At 42.8% G+C, this 23,460-nt stretch overlaps 1 protein-coding gene across 2 annotated transcripts in view; it reads right to left on the reverse strand.

Moving 5' to 3' along the window:
* Positions 1-23,460, reverse strand: part of NCKAP5 (NCK associated protein 5) — a 974,188-nt gene that overhangs the window by 872,812 nt on the left and 77,916 nt on the right. The window lies entirely within an intron of this gene.

The following is a 23,460-nucleotide window of genomic DNA, read 5'->3' on the forward strand; positions in this document are numbered from 1 at the left end:
GTCACTTCTAACTAGCAAGATAAAAATGGGCATTTTCCTGCCTGTTTTCCACTCTCTCATGGAAGCTCTTCTGTCAGCTGGTTCTTACCGTTTTTTTATAGTTCTCTCCCCACCCACCCCACCCCCACCTGGGGAAATCCACAAATCCTCCACCAAGTCTCTGTCATGAAGCTCAACACTCTAGACCACTGTTCTTCCTTCCTCTGAAGTGCTATAATGATGCTGACTATTTATATTTATTTGCAGCTTTTTATATACTGACTTATATTTTTAGCTTGTTTTGTAGCCATCTGTGTTCCGTCTCCCCAACCCAGTTTGAAAGGTCTTTGAGGGCAACCATTGTGTTGTGTTATTTGTTTATACCCAAATAGCCTGCCATAGTCAATCTTAAACAGAAACAGGGGGTGCGCGGCAGGGGTGGAGACTAAGAAGGGAGGAGAAGGGAGGCAGGAATAAGGTTGGGAGATTCCATGGAATGGGTGTATATTTAGATTAAACACTCTCCTGGCCCTTGGGAAACAATGACCTCACATCTCACTACTTCCCCACAGTGAATGCTCAGTGCATGTCCAAAAATTAGTTTTTCAAAGAGCAGCAGTTGATTTGGTAGGATATCAAAGCCCCAAAATATTCAGCTTTCATATAGGAGTCACTCGAGGTACCTGAGTGGCTCAGTCAGTTAAGCTGACTTTGGCTCAGGTCATGATCTCACAGTTCGTGGGTTCGAGCCCCGCAGCAGGCTCTGTGCCAACAGCTCGGTGTCTGGAGCCTGCTTTGAATTCTGTGTTTCCCTCTCTCTCTGCCCCTCCCTCACTCACACTCTGTCTGTCTCTCAAAAATAAAAAAAATAAACATTAAAAAATTTAAAAAAAGGATGTACCTAAAGATTTTCTAGGTACAAACCCTTAGAGCCAGCAGTTCCACTTTTCCAGAATGAGCCCACCACTATATTCACAAAAGAGCCCCAGGATATAAGCTCAAAAATGTTCTGTGCAGCATTATTTGTAACCCAATAAAATACAGATAACTTAAATATCCATCAATATGAGAAAAGGTAAATATAGAAATGATGCTACATGCACAGTACAGAAAACTTAGAAAGGGATGAAAAAATTTGAGGTAACTGGGCATGTACTGATAGGGAAAGAAGTAGTTGCTTGCTGAATGAATAAAGCAAACTGCAGTATAGAATGTAGTGTGTGATGGAGGAATTATACAAATTATTAACGGGGGTTACCCTTGGGGAGTCGGATAGGGGAATTTTCATTTTTGTATGCTTATGTGTGATCTGATTTTTTTTTCAATGAGCATATTCCACTTCTGTTATTAAAAAGATGATACTATCTGTCTCTCTCTGTCCCAAAAATAAATAAACGTTGAAAAAAAAATATTTAAAAAAAAAAAAAAAAAGATGATACTAGTATAGGATTGTACAATTTTCAAAATAAATCACAAGGAGAAAACAGCTAGTTTTTCAACAAGTCTAACATATAGTAGGTAATCACTACAGATCTATTGATGGAACACATTTTCGGAGTCTCTGTGAGGATACAGCAGCACGCATGGGGATGGAATGGGGTTAAGAAGACACAGAACCAGACACTGGATTTTCCTTCCTCATCAAATGACCGACACCACCCCCCCCACCCCCTCCTTGCCATTACATTAGAGAACTGGTTTGAAAACCTCTCAGACTCTGTCCACCTTAAGCAATGATTAAAGTTAAGTGCTCAGAACATAAAGTGCTGACCTTTCTGTTGTGCAACTGCTATTTGACAAATGGAATTTTAAGGTAAGACAAGTATGAACCTCTTTGGTTCCGTTCGCTGGTTGCTAGCAAGCACAGAGGGAAAGTCAGAAAGCTTGTAAGGGCATAGGTTTGCCAAGCTCCTTGTCATGGCTGGTCTAACATTAAGGAACTCTCCAGAGGAAGGTTAGAAAAGTCTAACCCACAAAGAGTCTTCAGAGCTTTGTTAAGGACTCTAGGCTTTGAAATTCAGTGGCCTGGGGTGATGGCATAATGCGCAGGTCTGTCTCCTCTACACAAGGCCTACATGACCTCTATAACTGAAACCCTCAGGCATAAGCCCTGCATTAGATACTACGCTTTTCTTTAGGGGGAAAATGTCCAATAGAAAGGATGACTGAAAATTTCCACCAAAGTAAGAGAAGTTTTTCAAAGCACTATTTCCATTCCCCTAGAGAAAGCACGTTGGAGTCTTATCTTACTTCCTAGTGAGAAGATATCTTATGTCTGTAATAATTTCAAGAAAAGGAAAGTACAGCCCACATTTCCTGCATGTTTTTATTTTGCTATGATCCACACATTATACGAACCTGAGGACAGATTCTGTTTAAATGCTCATGGGGAGCCCTTTAGGTGTGATACTGTCACACTTTCCCAAGTGAGAGTTAAAGACAATTATTTAACTTGACTTATAACTTAGTATAAAAATAAATAAGGGAAAGACGATGGTGGGGGCTGTCTTCTCCACCTCTACCAGGTGATCATTAACGCTGCTGCCCAAATTACCTCACATGCTAAGATGCTTAGCTCACCTCCCGTTTCAGGGCCTTCTCAACCCCATTCAGGCAATCCCCTCTCTCCCATGAGGCTTGCCCTCACCCATGGAAGACTGCCAGGCAGTGTTATAACAGGCATACGAATGTGTATTTATCTGCTCCATTTTCAAAAGTCTGGTGCTGTATTGTTCATGATTGAGTGTTTTCTGGAAAATCCCTGAAGTCAGAGATGGTAATCAGATCTGCAAGGTGTGAAACAGAGCCCAGAGGTCCCTGAGAGATGCTTGCTGGTGATGGTCATGTAATATTGGTGACCTACCAAGACTATCATCACAGGTTTCTATCTCCAGTGTCTGATTTCCCCTCCCTCTGCCTCTTATACCCAGAAAAAAGTATAACTACCGCCATTTATTAAGCATTTATGTGTTCTATTTGCATTAAATGCATTACCTAATTTACCTTTAAAATAACCCAATGAGTTACATACTATTATTATCACTTCCTTTCTACAACTAAGGAAACCAAGGCCCAGAAAGATGTGTTACTTAAGTAATCTGACTACAGTCACACAAATAGTAGGAGGTAGAGCCACCATTTCAGTTCAGGTCTGCCTGACCTTCCAGTGTCCTGGGGTGGGCTAGATTCCCCTGAGGATTATAAATATTGAGAAGAGATTTGATAAACCAATATGAACAAAGACAAATTGTCTTTCAGTACAGCTTTGACTTGAATCTTTAGACATTCAGTACACCTTTAGACTGGAATCTCAAACTAGTGTGACTTCTGCTCCTTCCCATAACTCACCTGTTCTGCTTAGCTTTTAGAGGACATACGGTGTAGGCCTCAAAGACAAGTGCCAAGACCATGGGAATCACACTCATGAAACTTATCCCCAGAGCATCACCTTGGAGTAAATTCTCCATGCCCTTACAGATGGGCAATATCCAATTGTGAGGAGAAAATGCTGAAGAGCAGGCATTTAAGTGTGTTTCTTATTTCCCTTTACACAGAGCCTTCAGTAACTCACAAACCTTTGCTCTGATATCTTTTGTTTCTTGTGGAGCTAACAGTTCTACCAATGCTTAAGAATAGCCTGTTGCCAGTTAGTCTACCCTGCAAAAGTTAATCTGATCAGAAATAGGAAGCAGAAGAGAATTTAGAAGGAGTAACACTTCAATATTCAAATCAGCATGGCTTTTTAAAAATTTTTTAAAGTTTACTTATTTTTAAGAGAGAGAACATAAACGGGAGAGGGGAAGAGAGAGACAGTGACACAGAATCTCAAGCAGACTCCAGGCTCTGAGATGTCAGCACAGAGCCCAATGCGGGGCTCAAACTCATGGACCTCGATATCATGACCTGAGCGGAAGTCGGATGCTAAACCAACTGAGCCACCCAGGTGCCCCATCAGCATGGCTTTTTAGGTAAGTCTCGAGGGGCCCTGGAATCTGCATGTTGGGGAAGTGGCCCACATCATTTTCATGCAGGTGGTTAAGCTTTAAGAAGCACTGACTATAACAAGAGAAATGAATATAAGACTTCTGGTCTACAACCAGACACTGATAAAGACGAAGGAGCTTTGTCCAGGTTCCTTAGGAAAGAGCACTGTGATCAACAAGCAAATTCTTGGTAACCATTAGCGACATGAATCACATCTGGCACAAAGTTGGTACACAAAGTGTGACTCAGAAGAGAGGTGCCGCACTGATGGCCCCAAACACACAGTCGGATAAAAACATTTTCAGGCTTTAATCGCGACAGATGCTACAACACCCTTCATATGTAAACTAAACAAAAACAAGAGTAAACCATGAAGTGTGAAGTCCGACAAAGTTCAGATTACTCTCACAGCAACTGCTTTGATACATTTCATGATAAATCAAGCTTCAAATGTACAAACGCCTTTTTCCCCACTGGGGGAAAGGGAGTTCACTTGCTGGTACCCTCAACTCGCATGTAATCTATTGAGTTGTTGACATTATTGGGGCACCAGGGACCTCTGGAGAGGGGCTGATATAGTCAACATTTGATGAAAAAGGAGGTGAAGGGGAAAGATGTAAAATTTGACCTACTATGAAAATTTGTCCTGGAAATAGGGTGCTAGCCACCCCCCCACGCCTTTGCTTTCCCACCTAGCTCAGGCTCTATCTAGGTCCAGCCACAGAGGAAGAGCAAGGGTTAATGTGCCTCAGGCATGAGAAGCCTTTTGATGAAAGGCCCTATGTAAGTATAAAGTATCACCATGAAGTTGGAGGATTTTATTTCAGCCTCTTCATTGTGTTGTTGACAGTGCATACTGTGAGTTTGACATTTTTAACTACTTTGCTTGCCCCAAATAAAAAGGGCTGGGCTGGAGGAGGTGGGAAAAGAGGAGGGGGAGGGGAGCCATATTCTCCCCCTAACTTGGATTTTACACCAATCTGACGTGTAGTATGAAAGTCCAGTTTGCCAGCCGAGGCCCACAATGCTACCTCAGAGATTTATGTAAATTCATTAAACTGCAAGATGCAAGTTGCATTCCTTTTAATCTGAGAACAGAGTCCTGAAACCAGAGCCTGAAGGAGGCCTCTAGGGACATGGCTGTCTATACACTGAGAAAGCAACTCATTTTGTGGCCTGTGGGGATTGTCTAAATAAAGAGACCCTGAGTTCGATTTTCACCAGATACAGAGAGGCCATTAAAATCAGTGATAGCCCTAAGGGAAGGAAGAAGGTGGAGATAGCCACCTGGTAGATGTGTGAGACCTGGATTATTGTGTCATTAGTGCCTTTAATAAAGCCTACCCTGGATGGCATGACAGCTCCTCGTGGTTCCTAAAACACTGGGGCTCTGGCACCCAATAGCACCTGCCCCCACTCCACATACGAGCCCCCGACAACAGCCCTGGGATGCAAAAAAGAAAGGCTGATAACAGGGTAGGGCGCCCCAGTGAGGAGGCAGGATGGGTTCTCAAGAGGACAGACTCCCAGGCTCTGGAATCCCTGCCTGCATTTGCCCAAATGGCCAGCAGAGCCTTGGGCTGTTGGGCCTCCCCCCGCCCCCCACCCTAGGCCCCAGAATTCCTCCTTTCATGCTGACAAAGCATTTTAAGTAAAGAAGACAAAAGTGGGTGTGCTGGAAGAAAGGCAAGTCAGGGGTCTGTTGAAAGTATGGGATGGAAGAGAGGTGTAGCTTTCTTCTTTCTTCTTCCCCTCACCTTTGGAAGTATGCACACACATACACACAAACATACAGGCAACAGGAGTTCTTTTCTCTGATGGCCTGATATGTTAGGTTCCAGAAACACCTTATTTTTGTGTCAAGTATTCCTCAAGGGCCCTTTAGAAAAGGCATCCTTACAGATCAGAGAGAGAGAGAGAGAGAGAGAGAGAGAGAGAGCAGCAACTCGCTCCACAGTCTGTCTCCAATCAGACATCCCTGGGAAGTCAACAGAAGTGGCAGAAACAGAGGGGTGGAAACAGAAGAGAGCTGATCACTCAGGTGCAAAGAACACCTGTGGAAACCTGGGCTGAGGCTCCAGGGGATGTGTCAGGCTGGGCTTTGCCCCAGGTGGACTTTTACAGGTCCAGGGCAAGCACTGTCCTCTTGCCCTCTTGCCCTTGTGAAGAGAAGTGGTCACCACGCAAGCAGGGATGATGCACATTTAGCATATCTCCCCAGAGAAGAAGTGCCTATTCTTTCCTCCTATTCCCAGGCAAAGTTCACTCTGGTGTCTAGAAACCATTCTTTGTGCAGGAAACCACACTGTACTAGGATCCTCCATAATTGCACTGAGGAACCAGAAGGCCTGCGGGACCTAACTCCGCAGATAATAGAGCCCCTCAGCTCCATTGTCACTGCTGGTTTAAACTTTATACTTTAAATAAATCCAGGGGGTTGTTTTAAGACAGATTAAGCTGTTTCTGGGTACAATAATCTATTGTTAAACCTAAAAATCTACCAGTGGGGAAATTATTTTAAAGTATAGCCTTCCTCATAACAAAGAAGAATACCAATTCATTTTCTTGGTTATCATTTATTATTTTGACTGATCATAATAACATGAGTCTTATCAGTGTAGGTCATGAGAGGCTAATGTTAGGTTAAAAACACTTATGATATGGCTAATACCTTCTGAATAAATATAAAAATGATAAATTCCTTGGGGTGTCTGGGTGGCTCAGTCAGTTAAATGTCTGACTCTTGACTTTGGCTCGGGTCATGATGTCATGGTTCATGGGACTGAGTCCCACATCAGACTGCACTAATGGTGCATGCCTGCTTGGGATTCTATCTCTCCCTCTCCCTCTCCGTCCCTCTCCCACTTGCTCTCTGTCTCTCTCAAAATAACTAAGTAAACATTTTTTTTAATGATAAATTCCTTGTTTGTATAGGAAGGGTATGGGTATTATAATAAGGAGCATTTAGAATGCTATTTTAGCAATAGGATACTTTTGAAATAAAATCTTCAGTAGCATTTGGTTACATAAAACAGTTTTAGGATGGTAGCCCTAATGTCTCACAGCCCATCCTGCCAGACATCTCCCACTCCTACCTGCCGAAAAGAGCAGAAAAGGGACACATATTTATAGGCACGGCCAAATAAATTGAACTCAAGTACGTTATTCTTTGCCTGTCTGCTCCACCCCTTATTGACCCTTGCTCTCTGAACTCTCTTGACCCAGAGCCTCTGCAGCACCCAGTTTAGCACTTAATTACACACAGCAAGAACTTCTGTGTTCACATTTGCTTTCGATAAGCCACTGTTATCTCTCAATCAAGTTGGTGTCATCTTGACTCAGAGACCACATTCTAGACTTCGTAGTTAGCAGGGCATTAGGCGTGAGGCCTAAAAAGTAAGGACAAGCAGGTGGATTTGACCAAACAGGGGATGCCAGTCACAGACTTGAATGGGTGCCAGGGAAGCAGGAAGGCAAGGTATCAGCACCTCACATGAGGAAACTTGACAGTTTTTCTTCTTTTTCTACTCTCTTTTCCTTCTTCAGCTCCCCCTCTTCCGAGCTACAAGGCAGATGTAGATCATCATACCTCGCCGCTCCTCCAAGATGCAATCAGTGTAACTTAATAATGGTGAAAAATAGTTTTGGAGTCCAGAGAAAATAATATATTTTTGTCTAATAAATGTCATATGATCTTGAGGACTATACCACATCATTCATCTCTTAAATCACTAGCTTTTTAATTTATTATTGAATCCTGTATCCTAGGCTCTATGCATATTTTGGAATCTGAACAACTATGAATACTCATGGAATATTCAGTGGGTGTCTAATGGTGGAAGTATAATAGAAAAATATTTGTGCCCCTGTTTTGAGGAAAATAAACTTAAAGTGGAGGGGGCCATTAGTCTAAGGGTGAGAGGTGGTAACAGATTATGTGTTAGAAACAGACAATAACAAGCAGCTAATTGAGCATGATGCATGATGCACTAACCTCTTGGATACAAAGAAATTAAGTCATTAGTAGGGAGCCTAGTTCCTCAATGGTATTGTTGACTAAGCATGAACTGTGTTTCACATGAGGTTAGAAAGTCCAAAGGTCACCATTAGTGAAACATATCAGCTCTTTAGGGCCTTTCTGTAGCACATTCCATATACTGGACATAAAGTAAGCAGATCTTGCTCTCGTTTCAGTGTAGAGACAAGATCAATCTCCACCAAAACTTTTTGGCCTTGGACTTGGATTAAGCAATCCTTAGGAAAGCACTCTCAGAGGCAGGTAATCTCCCCATTCCCTACACCAAACTTCCATACCAGCACTAAGTGTCCAGTCCCCAGGAGAGACTCATTCACTCTGGGATGGGTGGGTGGTGGATAAGCCAGACATCAGTTTTGGGTGGAAGTGGGCTTCTTACTACCTTTGAAATACACATTCGATCTCTGGTGAGAGAGAAGAGAGGAAAGAAGGAAAGGATACTCCAGAAGCAATGAGGTGAGGGCAGGTGTAAAGGAGGCTCCAGGATTGTTCTGTAATGCACATGGGTATGAGAGCATCGCAGTCTGGACTGAAGACACTGGCTCAGGGTCTGGCCTGACCAGTAAGGCAACAGAAGTATTCAGGTGCATGATGGCATTTAGCTCTGGATTGTATCCTCAATTTATTGCCTCTTTTACCATTTTCCATTCTTTCCCTATCCTCAGCAGTGTTTTCGAAAAAATTTTCTCTTTTAATTCACTGTCCTCATGTTCCATTTCCTTTTGATCTCTATTTGCTGCCAAGTACATGTGAAGCAAGTTTCTCAACTCCCTGCCCATCCCCCAACTTCCTACCCATCCACGTCCATGGCTTCAGTTGTAAGTCCATGAGGTGCCTTGGGAAAGGCTTTGTTTGACCCACATAGAATCCAAGTTTAGCACTAAAAGTCAAACATGCTGGGAAACCCCTTGGTCTAGGCACACCAAGAGGGTTGATCACCCTAAACCCATCCAATTTCTATTAGCAACTTCCCAAAATCTATTTTTAAAAAAAGGCTAAGTAGAAACCGTGTGTTTCCATACAAGCCACCTAACACTCCCAAATTGCTTCCATCAGCCCCTTCCGTGTAAAGATTCTGCATGGCTTCCTCTATTTCCTGCTGAGTCCCACTTCCTACAGCAACATAAACCTCTGCTCTAGTCTTGTGTTTCCATCTTCCTGGCCACCCTTCCTTCCTTCAGCAGTATCCCTTACCCTTGGACAACCTCTTTTCTTCCCACACCCATCTTAGTAAAAGACATCTGGCCAAATTCTGAACTCTTTACAAAGAAACACTGTGGCATGTCCTTCAGGGAAGGCCTTGTCTTTCAGTCTGGAACTCAACTTGTGGAGGATGCTAGCTTGTGCTTCCCAGACCCCTCCTCAAGCAGCACAGGGCCTCCAGCTGCCACCTCCTTCAGGATTTGTCTTGTCCAAGGGACCATCCTTCCCAAAGTGGCCCACATCCAGTTGCTAATCCATGTAAGAACATAAAGGCCAGGGAATGTGAGCTGATTCACTCCATGGGCCATATGCATTTGACAGCTGTCCAGAGGGCTGGCTGAGGCTTCGTGAGATTGGCATCACAGTTCACCTTCTCCTTGTGTCCAGTCCACATTCTTCCCTTCCCTTCTGTGGGTACCTACCCTAATCAACTCCCTCCACCCTGCAACCTGTATTCTAACCCAATCAATACAGGCTCTATCTCAATTTCAGCTTCTAGAAAGCCCAACCTGTGTTATAGCCTCAAACCTTATGAATTTCAAGTACAAATGGGGAAAGAATGTGTGGTTTCTGCAGAGTCCTCAATAAAACCGGTTTTCTTAGATAACTATGACACTGAATCAGGGTGAGAAACCACAATCTGGAAAGCCACAGGATATGCTCCAGTACAGAAGGAACCCAACAGATCATATGAAAAGAAACACACTTAAAGCAGAGTAGAAGCTTGAATAATTAAAGAAACTACATAAGGTCAAATAATAATAGCAGTAACTATAATGACCATAAACACTAACATAGCACTTAGGATGTGCCAAATGCCTCTCACGCCACTTTAAATGTCTTCGCTCAGTTAAGCTTCACCACGGTTATGTGATTCAAGTCCTTTCATTATACTAATTTTACAGTGAGGAAACTGAGGCACACATAGGTTGAGGAGCTTGTTCAAACTTGCACAGCTAGTGAGTGGGCAGAGCTAGGATTTTGACTCAAGGAGCTGGCTCCAAAGCCTCCACCCAAACTAGATACGATGTGAAAGCAGTTAGAGGTACTCCATGTATTTATGGACACTAGAGCAAGGGGAACCAGTGAGAAATCAGGCAATGAGGAGCTTGAGAAAAAACAGGACTCAGAGGGACAGGTCAGATGGAACATGACAACCAAAAATGACAGCAGAGACCTCAATTCTCTAGCCAGATTCTAATCTGGCCTTTTCCTTTCTTTATAGGGTAGGAGGTCAGCTCAGGGTTGACCAGTGTAGGAACATGTGTGAAGGCAGATAAGTGGGTATACCTAGCTAGAGTAAAGGATTTGAATGCAGAAATGCACACAGCTCTTAACAGAAATAGGAAATAAAACTGCCTCAGTGGAAGGGAAACAAGTGATAAGGCTAATGCCCTCATCCCACTCATGGCAATAAACACTACCCTCCATCATCAATAAGCTACATCAATACTTTGATGACCTTCCTTTTTCCCTAGATAAGGAAATTGTCTATTTTTTTTAATGTTTATTTATTTTTGACAGAGTGAGAGAGAGAGAGAGACAGACAGACAGAGCATGAGTGGGGGAGGGGCAGAGAGAGAGGCAGACACAATCTGAAACAGGCTTCAGTCTCTGAGCTGTCAGCACAGAGCCCGACGCAAGGCTCGAACCCATGAATTGTGAAATCATGACCTCAGCTGAAGTCAGATGCTTAATCGACTAAGCCACCCAGGCGCCCTGGAAATCCTCTATGTTAAACTGAGATACACTAAGCCCCAATTTCAAACCTCCATGTCTATATCCCAGTGGGTTTCATATATATACTTTTTTCTCCCCATTATGGTTCCACCATGTAAAAACAATTCTTTTATCTCCCAGAAATATGGGATAAACAACACCGTAAGTATTTTTGGTTTCTGCGCATGTCAACACAAAAAAACAGAGATTAAATTGTTGTCTTTCCCTTTTCTATCCAACTCTGCTGCTGCAGAGAAACCAGACAAACCAGTGAGCCCACTGCCAACAACACATCAGTCACAAGTTACAGGTGCAAGCCATGGGTTCCTTCCCTGACACTCAGGAGGCCAAAGTTTCCTGGCTTCCCCTAGCGACCTGTTTGCTTGCCCACAAGCTACTGCTAAGTTGGGATGACTCCAGTCATTGCTGCCTCTCAGATGAATTTTTAAACCACATTCTTCCTTCTACCTCTCTGTAGGAGGGAAGAGAAAAAGGTGAAGATACATAAATTTTTAAAAAATCCTGCACTGCAAATTACTAATATTCCAAGTCTTTGGTCAAGCAGGATCTAAATTTTTGTACCTCTGTTTCTCTGTGCTGTGTGTATTATTCAGATGGATGTGGAAAATCGAACCCCATGCTAGATGCACAGAAGGGAAAATAGCTATTTTCTCTTTTACCATGGAAACCCTGTGCACCATGGGGTGCTAAGAAGAAATGAACAGCTTTAATAACTTGGGGGGATGGCTGCCTCTACCTTAGCCAGCATAATAGAGTTACGGTACAGCATAAATCACAGGGTCTAAAGCAAGCTGTCTCTTGAAGGCCCAGGGAAGCCTCTTACTCACTTAGAACAAATCAGCATGGTTTATTTCCAGGACAGGGTAAGCATTTCCCCCACAAGCTTGAATCACCTCTCTGTACCTTAGAATGCTCAGTGTGCAGGTCTTCAGAGGTAAGGGAACATTGTGGATCACATGTGCATGTGATGCTTGCATCCCGAATACACAATCACATCATGAAAAATAATAGATATTATTTTTTAGGATCATGATTCAGGCATATGTGCAAATACGTGAATATATGACCCATCCAGACTGTGTAATCAGTATAAATAGTTTAAAGCCAACCTCTCTCTCTCTCTCTCTCTCTCTCTCTCTCTCTCTCTCTCTCACACACACATACACAGAGTTTTAGAAATAAATAGTTTTAACCTCAATAACAATTTGCAATCAGTTATTAAAAAGCTCAGTTGACATCATGTTTCTTCCCACCTTCTTCCTCTCTCCCTTCCTCTTGCCCATCCTTCTCATATGATTTAAGTCAAGAAGAGCTTAATAATATCCACATTAGCCCCTAACACTTACTCTTTTTCAGAACTCTGTTTCACATGGAATGACCTCATCCCAAGTTAATCCTCCATTGCTGCTAAAATAAATCTGTATTGAATGAGAACATTTGTTTTCCTGTCTTCAATATGAGTTTAAAAAAATTAAAAAGTAAACGCGGGAAGGAAACGTCTCAGATACATCTGGGCTCCCGGTGAATAGTATCAAAATGCTACATGCTTGTAAGACACAGCTAGAGATGCTTATCTAATTGGATGTCTGTACTTCTTCCCTTTTCCGGTCCACTTTCTGCTGTGCAAAATTCTTCCTATGGAGAGTGAGCCCATTTTATTGGAACCCACTGGCTAACTTAGGTCCCTCTGTTCTGCTTGTGGGATCTCACTGGCTGCCCTGAGGCCCAGGTGTTAGTTTGGGAATGCATTCTCCCAGGGCAGGCATCTGGCCCTGGGTCCTTAGCAAACCAACTGTGACAGGTTCCTCCAACAGCTGCAATGGAAGCCTGAGCGTCCAGGTGATTAAATAATCCTGCTTTCTAGCCTGCTCATGTGTCTGGATTGGAGCCATTTCCCTGGAATGGGACTGAACGGCTCTCTGCTCAATGACCACAGCTTAGTATCTATGGGCTGAAGCTCCTCTGGAATTATGAAATATCCCTTATCTTTCCCCGCCACTCAGACCCATAGTTATCACAAACATGCCCTTGGAAATAGGAGATCCTCCATTTGCCTGAAATGGAGTTGAAATTCCATTTCTTCATTGTAAATAACTGTTAAATTTGATAGCTGGGCATTGAAAAGCGGAGGCCAATTCTAACACTGACTGGAAAATATTCTTTTCTTGCAATGCCAGGCATGCCCACGCAACACACATTTGACAACATGTGTACGCCAGATGAAGATACAGACCAAGAAAAGGGATACTCCGTGTGTTTCATTTACATTTTCCAAAGACACAACACCATGTCCTAGAGAAATAATTAAAAGACAGCTTTTTGGTGAAGTTTAATGCTTCTGATATGCAAATACCAGTGGCCTCCCATTGAATAAAAACACAAATCCACAGCAGGTGGTGGTTTAATTTAATGACAGCTAACTGCTACAAGGGGATCCTATAGACCAGTGATTTTTAACATGTGGTCTCTGGACCACAGCATCAGTGTCACCTGAGAGTCTATCAGAAATGCAGATTCTCAGGCCTACCCCCCTCGACTGCATCAAACTCTGTGAGTGGGACCCAGCAGTAGTTCAACAGCCTCCCAGGTGATTCCGATGTAAGAAAAGTTTGAGAACCACCATTCTAGGTGAAGCTGGTGCTTGATATGATCTAACTGAGGGAGTGGAAGGGTTGCTCTGAGAGCAAACATGCTCTCGAATAATCACTGGGTCTTAATCTACTCCTACTTCAGCTAGCTCTGATTCATGCTGCTGACTCTCTCCTAAAAGGTGCTACCACCAGGTAATTCTCTGCTCTCACACAATTATATCCCCCAATACACACAGGAGTAATGACCTGGTGATTTGTTGCAACATGTGCAGCTCTACAGACATCCAGATGTATCCATTCACCATTAAGTCCTACTCAAAATTCCTCCAAGGGACAGACATAAATGTCCCCATTTTATAGATGGTGGAAATCTAGGTCGCCAATGGTCTTTCAGTTACCACAAGATAAAAAGAGATCTGGGTTCACTCTTTGTTATAGCAAATAGCAGATTCCTAGTCTCTTGGTCCACTCAATCTGGTATAAAATCAAAAATCCAAAGACACTTTTCCAAGCCTCAGCCACATAGGAGGTTGGGCTAGGGATATACCATTACTGGTTCAAGATGGTTCCAGTCAGCTGATAAAAAATTTTGGTAGACAAAATCATCTTGCAGAACTGAATCTGGGATGATAGCCACTACTGATGAGATCACGGTGAAACAGTCATCTATATGCAATGCTAACAGGAGTTGTAAACTGGTACAACCTTTCTGGGAAGCGATTTGGCATATCCTTTGACTTATTAATTGCACTTCTTAGGATTCATCAAAAGGAAATTGTCCACAGGTGCTAAAAATGATTAATATATAAGAAATATCTCTGCAGTAATATTTTTATTCTATTTATTTATTTTTTACAGTTTATTTGTTTTTGAAGGAGAGAGAGAGACAGAGCATGAGCCTATAAGGGGCAGAGAGAGAGGGAGGAAGACATAGAATCTGAAGCAGGCTCCAGGGTCTGAGCTGTCAGCACAGAGCCCAACACGGGGCTCGAACTCACTAACCATGAGATCATGACCTGAGCCAAAATCGGACGCTTAACCGACTGAGCCACCCAGGTGCCCCTGTAATAATATTTTTAAAAATAAGAAAGATATTGGGGCACTTGGGTGGCTCAGTCAGTTAAGCGTCCGACTTCGGCTCAGGTCATGATCTCATGGTTCATAGGTTTGAGCCCCACATCAGGCTCTGTGCTGACAGCTAAGAGCCTGGAGCCTGCTTCTGGTTCTGTGTCTCCCCTCTCTCTCTGTGTCTCCCTGCTCTCTCTCCCAGAGCTCATGCTCTGACTCTCTCTGTCTCTCAAAAAATAAATAAATGTTTTTTAAAAATGCTTTTTAAATAAGAGATATTTGTCTTTCTCTGTCGCACTTATTTCACTTAGCAAATACACTTGAGGTCCATCCATCTTGTTGCAAATGGCAAGATCTCATCCTTTTTTACAGCTTTGTAATACTTCAGAGTGTGTGTGTGTGTGTGTGTGTGTGTGTACACAAAACATTTTAAACAATAAGATGCTATGTCTTAATTTTTTTATTAAAAAAATTCCTTATGTTTATTTATTTTTGAGACAGAGAGAAACAGAGCATGAGTGGGGGAGGGGCAGAGAGAGAAGGAGACGTAGAATCTGAAGCAGGCACCAGGCTCTGACCTGTCATCACAGAGCCCCACACAGGGCTCAAATCCACAAACCGTGAGATCATGACCTGAGCCGAAGTCGGACACTTAACAGACTGAGTCACCTAGGCACCCCCCAAATTTTTTAGTGTTTATTTATTTTTGAGAGAGACAGAGAGCACAAGCAGAGAGGGGGCAGAGAAAGACAGGGACAGAGGATCTGAAGCAGGGCTCAAACTCATGAACCACATGAGCCAAAGTCAGATGCTTAACTAAGCCACCGAGGCATGCCAGTAAGATGCCATTTCTTAAAACTTATGAGTTAATATGCAATACACCACCAACATAGATCCATGTGAATACACAGAGATATTCATTGAAAATAACTGATTAAAAACCACTGATATATTAGGAATGATGTTATAGTGTTTTATTATACCAAACCTGGGAAAAAATAATATCCCCATTTTGCAGGTAAGGGAACAGAAGTCTATAAACACGAGTGATTTTGTTCAAAACTACCTAATAAATACAGATCAAGGTCATGCTTGTCTGAATCAAAGCCCATCCTTTGCATATTCTATTGTCCACTGCCTCTGACAGTTTAAGTGGTTACACATCATGGTTGAGCTGGGAATGCAAGCCAGGTTTCTTAATTTTGTTTACTATCTATTGCAAAAAACTTACAAAATATCATTTTCTCATAGGTCATAAACCACTTCTATTTAGATTTTTTGCCAACCACCTCAAGTAGCAATGATAATAATTGGGGGGCCTGGGTGGCTCAGTGGGTTGAGCGTCCAACTTCAGCTCAGGTCATGATCTCGCAGTTGACGAGTTCAAGCCCGCATCGGGCTCTGTGCTGACAGCTCAGAGCCTGGAGCCTGCTTCGGATTCTGTGTCTCCCTCTCTCTCTGCCCCTCCCCTGCTCGTGCTCTGTTTCTCTCTGTCTCAAAAATAAATATAACCATTAAAATTTTTTTTAAAAAGAAGCAATGATAATAAAAATAATAATTATTGAATGCATAATATGCATTAGGCATGTGCTAATCATTTTACATATGTTACTTCATTTAATAGTTTTCATGACAACTCTATAGACTACAAGCACAATTTACCTTATTTTACAAATGAGGAAACTGAGACTCAGAGGGTTTAAGTATCTGCCCTGTACACACAGGTAGAAATTATCAAAGTAAGAATTCAAACCATCTGTTGGACTATAAAGTCTATGCTCTGAATTTCCTCATTGTGAATGATTTCTAGAGAAAAAGAACTTCTCCAGCTCCTTCCATCTCTTATTCTGGCATCAAGTTTATGTGTTTTGGCATAAACAGCATCTTGGCATGGTGCTGATCATTAAACAAGAAAAAGTGAGAACCAGCACTGTTGGCCCTTATAAGAGTCTGGGATTAAGTACTAACAGATATTAAAGATAATAGGCAGATCTGGCATTTTCTCCTCAACCACGTTAGCACAGAGTTCATTAAGTGCTCAGGTTTTCAATGGTAAAAGCTCATTCAGTTACAATTTACTCAGACCCTTAGTAGGACCCCATTGAATACTTAAATATTAATGACCAATTGAAGCCAAACATTCTCTAGGTATCTAAATGCCTGGGTCTCAGACTGTCCAGTAAGCTGTCAAAACAGGTACCATGTGACTGGCAGGCCAATCACCGAGTCCTCAATCACTTCCTTTCCTTCTGTTTCCAATTCCTAGGCTATCCCTGAATCCCTGTGTACTTGACCTGGGGGCTTACCTCCTTGCCCTCCCTCACCTGTAAGACCTGATGCTTTATGTGGGTGGTTCACCATCACCTTGACTTCCTCCCTTATAAGCCATTCTCAGTTGTTATTGGATCACATGCTATTATGTCAGCTTCAGGAAAAGAGGCACCAGATTATTCCTTAAGGTCTGGTGCTCCCAATGGGCTCTCCTCCAAAAATTGGGAACCATGTGCTCTCACTTAGATGTGAAGCACTGTGAGAAGAAAGCTAGCCAGTCCGTGCCCAATCCGGCATCTCTTAATTCTCAGAGTGGTGGTGTGGGCAGATGGGGCTACACCATGGTAAAAGATCTAGTGTAAAGTCAGTTTACACTTGATCCCATTTAAAGACAGCAATATCACATACACACACATACACATATGTACACACACACACACACACACCACAGGTGCAAACTGCCTTCAGGAACTAGGGAGGTAACGCAAATGAAGAGCAGAGTGGGGATACAGTAAAGAATGGTGGGACTGTGATGAGCTGGAAAGTGCATGACCAGCAGAAGGCATTCAGATTGTAGTTTGTTAACTTCTTAGTGGGTGGAACAATAGAGGTCTTCAGAGGCAGTTCACAATCATTGAATGAGAATCAATTTTTAGCCTCGACTAACTGTATTTTTATCAAATTTGAATTCAGGAAAAAGTAGGGTGAAGACTCATACTAGGCTACCATCACTACCCAGGGAGTTCTCTTGTTTCACTTCATGAAGCAATAGGCTGGCACCAAGTTCACCACAATATCAGTCATCACATTTTTTAAGAACAAGCAGTGTTCAAGAACTAGAAGTCAGGAGCCAGATTGCCTGGGTTTGAATCCCAGGCTCCCCGTTTACTAGCTAGGTAACCTTGCATAACTTACTTAATCACAGGCAGATCTGTAGACTAATGGTACCATTATCTCATAGAGTTGTTGTAAATTACTTAGAACAATGTCTGGCACATAATAAAGGCTCAGTGTCAGATAATAATCATTGTGTGACCAACTGAAATGCCTCACTTCTGCTCCTGAGAAGATAACCTGAGTACAACATATTCAGTCATCTTTCAGTTTGGCAAGGAACATTGGAATGGAAAAATCAAACGCTAATTATATCTTCCTGGGAAAGACAGTCATATGGATGACAGAAGAGCAGTTAAATTTTGTACACGCAGTCTCCACCTAAAAGGAAGGATGGGAAAAGTCCTCAGGGTGACAGAGGAAAACCAGACAGGGTTTGAAACTGGGCTTGTCCCAGTTTGAAATATGGTCAACGTAGAGAGAGAGTCTGGCCCTACCCAACTTTCCTAAATCTTGAGAAGGACAGGGTATTCCTGGCATCTCCCCATCCCACATCCTCCTTTAACATCATCTTATCTTAATTTTTTGTTGGGTTTTTTTTTTTTAGTCTCAAACCATTTGTTTTTAATTCAAGTTAGTTATCATACTGTACAGTAATGGTTTCATGAGTAGAACCCAGCAATTCATCACATACATACAACACCCAGAGTTCATCCCAAGTGCCCTTCTTAATTTCCATTACCCATTTTGGCCCATCCCCCCCACCCACCTCCCCTCCAGCAACTCTCAGTTTGTTCTCTGTATTTGAGTCTCTTTTGGTTTGCCTCCTACTCTTTTTTGATCTTATTTTTCTTTCCTGTCCCCTATGTTCACCTGTTTTGTTCCTTAGGTCCCACACGAGTGAAATCACATGATATGTGTCTTTTTCTGACTGACTTATTTTGCTTAGCATGATACACTCTAGTTCTATCCACGTTATTGCAAATGGCAAGATTTTGTTCTTTTTGATCACCGAGTAATATTTCATTGTGTATATGTATGCCACATCTTCTTTATCCATTCATCAGTCGATGGACATTTGGGCTCTTCCCATACTTTGACTATTGTTGATAGTGCGACTATAAACATTGAGGTGTATGTGCCCCTTCAAATCAGCATTTTTGTTTCCTTTGGATAAATACCTACTAGTGTAATTGCTAGGTCGTAAGGTAGTTCTATTCATTTTAAAACACCTTGCTATCAACCTGCAACCCATGCCTCTCTTGTCTCAAAGCACCCGTGTTTTAAAATTGCCTCTTCTTCCCCTACTGTAACCAAAATGCCAAAATCTCATAAAGAAAGGAGGCTGATTTAACTAATTCACAGGATGGTGTACATTATTGAGTACTTCACCTGCATTTTAACCCTCATCCCCATCAAAATTTTCCAGTCCCTCTAGTATGGTGTTTTTCAAACCATAATGTATATTCCATTGCTGATTACATCAGTTTAAGGTGTCCAGACCAGTTTTGTGTTGATGAAATAAATTAGCTAATGCTAAAATGGAATTAAAAGGAATAGAAACTAGAGTGTGTACCATGGGGTAAAGACATCTGTATCTATATATGTCAACAATGTCATAATGTAAAATGTATTTCTTACTGAAGGTCTGTGACCAAAAGCCTTTAAGAAATACTGCTCTAATGCAAAATCCCATTGTCTGATATGCTTGGATTTGGGCCCAAAAGAACTCACAATACCCTTCTCATTTCTCCCTCCCTCCTTGCCTCCCTGCCTCTCTCTTGCTTCCTTCCTTCCTTCCTTCTTTGCTTCCTTCCTTCCTTCCTTCCTCCATTCATCAGAAAATTACTTAAGACCTATTGAGAGCCAAACACTGCTTTAGGCAATAGAGGTACAGAAGAAAACAAAACCCATAAACTCCCTACTCTCATGGAGCTCACATTCTAGAAGAAGAGAAGTTAGGCAATAAACAAATAAAAAACAGGGGCGCCTGGGTGGTGCAGAAGTTTAAGCATCCCATTTCATCTCAGGTCATGATCTCAGTTTGTGGGTTTGAGCCCCTCATCAGGTTCTGTGCTGTCAGATTCTGATTTTCTGTCTCCCTCTCTCTCTGCCCATCCCCTACTCATTCTCTCTCTCTCTCTCTCTCTCTCTCTCTCTCTCTCTCACTTTCTCTCTCTCTCAAAAATAAACATTTAAAAAACTAATAAAAACACAAAAAAATAGACATAACATGTATAGTATTGTTAAGTGTTGTGGTGAATAACTCAGAGCAGCAAAGATGGAGGTGATGTAGTTGATCAGAGACTATCTCTCTAATATAGAACATTGAACAAACTTGAGAAAAATGAGGAAGCAAACCATGAGAATATTTAGGGACAGATGTTCCAGGCAAAGGGACCAGTGGAGCACGGTTCCTGAGATGATAATCTGCTGGTGCTGGAAAAGAATGGCAAGAAGCTGGTAGAACGGGGTTGAGGGAATTAGGGGAACTGGGGGTAGGAAATGAGATTGGGTGGTGGAGATGGAGATCAAGGTTGTAGACAAGGTAAGGACTCTGGCTTGGACATGAAGCAAGATGTGGGACCACTGGTGGTTTGCGAGCAGAGAGCTGACATCTCCTGCTTACATTTCTAAAGAAATGCCAGGACTACTGGGGAAAGATGCACTGCAGAGAAGTCAAGGAGGACACAGGGACACCAGATAGGACATTTTCTGTAATCCAAAGAGTGATGTGATGGGTGGCTCTGACCAGAACAGTGGAGGCATTAGGATGTGCTCAGATCTGGGATATACTTCAAATGTCAGTCCAATGAAGTAAACAGCAGTGAAAATAAATTTAAAAGGCATGAATAAATTCAAGGATTTCTCCTTACAATAAACCAGAACGATTGAGTTACCTTTCCTGAGAGGGGGAAGCCTTCAGGTGAAGCAAGTTTCAAGAGGAAATTGGGAGTTTTTGTGAATATGTCAAGTTGAAAGCCTAATGAAGCATCTAATTGGAGACGTCCAGCAGGCCATTGGATATACAAGCCTGGGATTCACAAGCAAGATACCGGATGGAGATCTAGATTGGGGAGTTGTCAGTATATAACTAGTATTTAAACCCGTGAGGCTGGATGAGATCACCAAGGAAGTACACATGAATAAAGAAGAAAAGATATTCAGACAGTGAGGTAATGTTCAGGCACATTATAATCTTCTTCATGTTCACCAGATGGCCAAAGCCCCTTTATATGTATGTAGAGAGCCATACAGAGATACCTGGACCACTGCATCAGGAAGGATGCCATTCTTTCGTTCAATAGTCACTGACTGCCTACCAGTGCTGGGCAGACAGCCTCAAGGAGAAAGAAGAGGCAAAAACATTACACCTTGAAGGAAGAGAAGAGACTCACTAATGGACACAAGACTCAAGCTGACCTTATTTCCGCACATAAAAGAAATTTCACTGGGTCGCTCTCAGCTACCAGAACAAGGCCAGGTCATTGTGCACTATAAAGGACATGGGCAGGCTGGGCTTAAGCTTGTCAAGTCCCCATGGAGGGGCACACCACACATCCTTCTCCTGCTTCCCTCCTTGTGCCCTGCCCTGCCTCACCCCCCTTAACTCCACAATGTTCTCAAAGGAGTGTCACTTGGCTGGACCTGCTGAGCAGCACAGCTTTCTTCTTCCCTGTCCTGAGTGCTCTTCTTTCACCACCTTGAGTGAACTGTGGTGTGCTTGACTAAGGGTGGGGAGGGTCGAAAGGGGATCCTGACAGCCAAGGGGAACCACCAAACCCAGCTTCAGGGCGGTAACAACCCAAGAGGAGGGGCAACTGGAAAAGTCTCACTTTGTGAATTGTCATGTATCTTTCAACACCATTGCCTAAGGCATTGCTACGCTCTTTTTGCCAAGCCCTTCAACTCACTGAGGCAGAGACTGTTTTGCTTTAATAAAGCAGAATTCTTGATCCATGCTCCTGTTTCTGAGCATTTCTTCACAAAGTATATGGCACTGTGAGTGTGTAGGAAGTGTGTGTGTGAGCGTTTATATATGCTGTGAGGTTGTTTCTTTGCTTGGTAGAGAGAGAGATAGAAAACAGGGGAGAGGGGCAGAGAGAGAGGGAGACAGAGGATCCGAAGTGGGCTCCGTGCTGAAAGCAGCAAGCCCAGTGTGGGGCTCGAACTCACAGACTGAGAGATCATGACCTGAACTGAAACCCACTGAGCCATACGGGCTCCCCAAAAGAGAAAGAGAATCTTAAGCAGGCTCCATGATAAGCACAGAATCCGGCATAGAGCTTGAACCCATGCACCTGGGGGATGATGAATTGAGCCAAATTCAAGGGTTGGACGTTCAACCTACTGAGTCACCTAGGCACCCCTTATATGTTGTAAGTTTGAATGAGTAGCACGTGTTGTATGAGTGTGGGAGCGTGTGTAAGTGTGTGAGTGTGGGTGAGTGTTCGTGTGAGTATGTGAGCTGTGTGGGTGTGAGAGGCATGTGTGTTACAAGTGTGTACAGTGGTTTGTGAATGTATTTGTGAGTGTGAGTGTGAGTGTGTGTGTGTGTGTGTGTGTGTCTGTGTGTGTGTCTCCCTCTCTGAATCTGTGTCCCTCCTGTGCTGGGGCCCAGACTGCCAACAGCTGTAATAAAGCCAAGACCCACTTGGCGGGAACTTCCTACCCCTCTTGGAAGATAAAGTAGGACTGCGTGTCAGGTGGGGCAATGAATCATTATTTAGATCCCAGTGATCAACATTAAACTAAGAGCCCAAATAAACAGTGTGAGCTAAGTTTGGGGCCTCATAAAGCATTTGGATTGCTGGATTTCCCTTCCTGATGAGGCGGTGTGTTTGCCAACCGAGGCTTCATGAAGTCACGTGTCTCAGAGAACAGCTGCCCCATTCTGCTGCCAGGGCAGCTCTGCTGTCTCCTCCCCTTTCCAGATAATTCAGGCATCTCCCCCTGCGTCGGGAACACAGCCCCACGTGTTTCCAGGAAGGAGGGGGAGAGCAGTGCGGGCTCCAGGCAGTTGTCCGAGGCAGGAAGGGAAGCACAGCCTGAAGTCGCGGCCCTCTGTAATGGCTTCGGGAATATTTCAGCTGCAACTGTCACTGTTGGCACCAGGCTCCATCACCCTCAGATGGAGGGCTCCTGGGCTACACTAAGAAAGAAAGAAAGAAAGAAAGAAAGAAAGAAAGAAAGAAAGAAAGAAAGAAAGAAAGAAAGAAAGAAAAGCCCTGGAACCCACTTTGGAATCTGCAGAGAACTGTTACCTGTACCACACCTTTTGTCATCTCATCGACCCTGAAAATCGATCAGATGCCCAGAACATTTTGTGTCACAGAAGCCATCTCAGAAACGACACCCACACCCAGGTAACATAGGCTTACAGTGGGGATTTTTAATTTTTTCAAACTGTACAGAAGAGTATAAGACAAAAGTAAAACAAACAAAAAACCACCTCTCTTCACTCCAATAACTTCAGAAACATCTTCAAGGGTAATTATCTATTGCTACCTGTGTGGTCTATGTCCTTCCAAAAAGGGTCAATCATTTGCACACAGAGGTTTGTTCTTTTTAAAAATATAAACAGTGTTATCTTACACACACATTTATATGGGTATAAGGCATTTTTTACTTGACAATATACCTTGCATAATTTTCATATCCATATAGACTGTCTACATAGAATTCTCTTGAACATATGCACCCCATTTTATTTAACCAGTTCTTTGCTGATGGATGTTTAGATGGTTTCAAACC

The sequence above is a fragment of the Felis catus genome, chromosome C1 (assembly GCF_018350175.1).
Source record: "Felis catus isolate Fca126 chromosome C1, F.catus_Fca126_mat1.0, whole genome shotgun sequence".
Lineage (NCBI taxonomy): Eukaryota > Metazoa > Chordata > Mammalia > Carnivora > Felidae > Felis > Felis catus.